We start from the raw sequence: 2,315 nt of genomic DNA, 5'->3' as shown, positions 1-2,315 counted from the left end.
CCGATACTCTCTTGTGTTCTCCTCTCCCGTTCAGTTGTTGTACTGTTGTTTAAACTGAGCTAAAAGTCACATGCCAAAGAGGTGTTTCTCTGTCAAAAAAATTCAGCCCCAAAACCCATCTGGTTTATGTTATGACAACACTGCTCTAAGACGCAGCTTGTATACAACTGAACCAGTTAGCAGCTTTCAAGAATTGGAAGCATTCACTGTATGCATGTTTCTCATTAACTATGAATACAGAATAAAACTGTGTGCTGCACATATTCAAGTTGTACCTATTTCACAATAAGTCAGTTTACTCAAGTGGGTCTATAGAAAAACAACATTTATGTATTTCTTTTCAGTTCAGCATACAATTGTCACAATTGTCCTTGTACATTGTCTTTTTTTTCTGTGTTTCCGCTTATGTTCCTTGTGTAAACACAATCATACAGTATGGGTAATATTTTTCTGTGTGTTTATATTGGCAATTTTCAAGAGAAATGTTTCCATTTCTGCAGTTTATGGTGGAAAAACAGCCCTGAATGGTGCAGATCCAAGCCGGGGGATGAAGGATGATGGCTCATGAACTCACGGAGGAAAACATTAAATAATAAAAACAGAGCTTTAGGGTAAAGCTGAGATGACCCAGTGATAGACAGGTAGACAGTCGGACACTTTCTGAAAACAGTTACCCCACACTAAAAACAAAACAACAGATAAGGCTAGTTTTCACCATGATCATTTTCACCATGATTCCTTTTTATCCTATATAAAAAGTAAGAAAACACTAATTTCTTACTAATATGACATTTTCAAATGCTTGAAAATGACTTATTCTGTTATTAAACTATTAAAACTCTGTTTCTGTTCTGATTTAACCACTGAGACACCATCATTCAAATAGATAAGGACAGCTGATATACCAAACTGACTTAAGACTTCAATCTATCTAGAAGGTAGCACATTAAGAAAGTGTCATTCTAATCAAGAAAGGTTTATCCACTTGGGAACATGTATGTTCAGCAAATATAATGGCAATCTGCCAGTTAGACAATGATAAAGTTTAGCCTGAGGATGGTCCTAGAAGAAAGCTCATTCAGTGTTGACGGTTCATCCTCTGGGGTCATGAACATCCTCAGTAAATTTCATGGCAAATGTAATTTAAATATATTAATATTTATTGTGAGTAAGTCAAACTTGTTGTGGCCTGGTTGTGGAAGTAGATGAAACATCAACTACTGTATATTCATGGAGCCATGAATATACAGTAGTTGTTGATACATTTTGTTCTAAAGACTCCTTCAGGGCAAGATGCACCAAAACATGTTCATATTAAGCAGCAAAACATTTACAAACTAAATCAGGATGTCTACATATTTTGTTGTGACTATTAAATATTCCATCATGTTGCTGTTTCGATTGTGAGTGGGTTTCTTCTATAAAAAATATATATAAATATATAATAATAAAAATAATGGAATTTTCTTCAATGTGTCAGTCCGTGGAAGGATTGCAAAGCAACAGGTTTTTGCCTTTATCTGCCATCTGTTTAGAATAAGGCTGCAGAAAATACCAATTTTTTGAATCACAGAGCCAAGTTTACGCTCAACTGGTTGCATGGGGATAACATCAGATATGCAGTTCTGCAGCTTTACGGCTTTCTGGGTTTGCTTTTGACTGGATCGCTATCTCCGGCTGCATCGGATAAACACTTACTAGGATGCTCTTAAAATGATTCAAAGTTAAAGGTAGTTAGTACTTGTGTCTTATCACCCATTTGTTGTCTGTGTAAAAGGGAAACCAAGGGTATTCATCATCTGTTCTGCTTTGTTCTGATTATCCCCAGAATTTCCACAGCAGGGGAAAGCCCTGACACCTAGCAGCTTTTTTTTTTTTTTTTACTTAATCCTATTAAAAGTCCCTTAAGAAAACAAAAAGATCACATAAAATATCATTGTTTGACTTGTGTGCACAAGAGCATCTTGTGTACCTTAGCATGTCTGCACACTGAAAAGAGGTTTCACTCAACAACCAATTCATAAATTAGCTCATATAGACAAAAAATGACCTAGCAGCTGAGTCATGCAGTAGTCAAGTCAAGTCAAGTTATTTTCTTTAGATAACTCAATATTACAAATGGAAGAAAACACAGAAAGAAGAACAGGATGGCTTCCTCCTCCAGGATGGATGGACAAACAATAAACAGCATGTGTACAGACCAGCATAGCAAAATTATAGGACTGACACTCATGTTATAGATATATGATACATTTTTGATTGTATATGCAGTAGTAGTAGTAGTATAACAGTAGATATTTTGCCTTAAATTGCAC

This window comes from Centropristis striata, chromosome 6 (assembly GCF_030273125.1).
Source record: "Centropristis striata isolate RG_2023a ecotype Rhode Island chromosome 6, C.striata_1.0, whole genome shotgun sequence".
Classification (NCBI taxonomy): Eukaryota; Metazoa; Chordata; class Actinopteri; order Perciformes; family Serranidae; genus Centropristis; species Centropristis striata.
The sequence above is the reverse complement of the archived record's forward strand: the minus strand, read 5'-3'. Positions refer to the sequence as shown.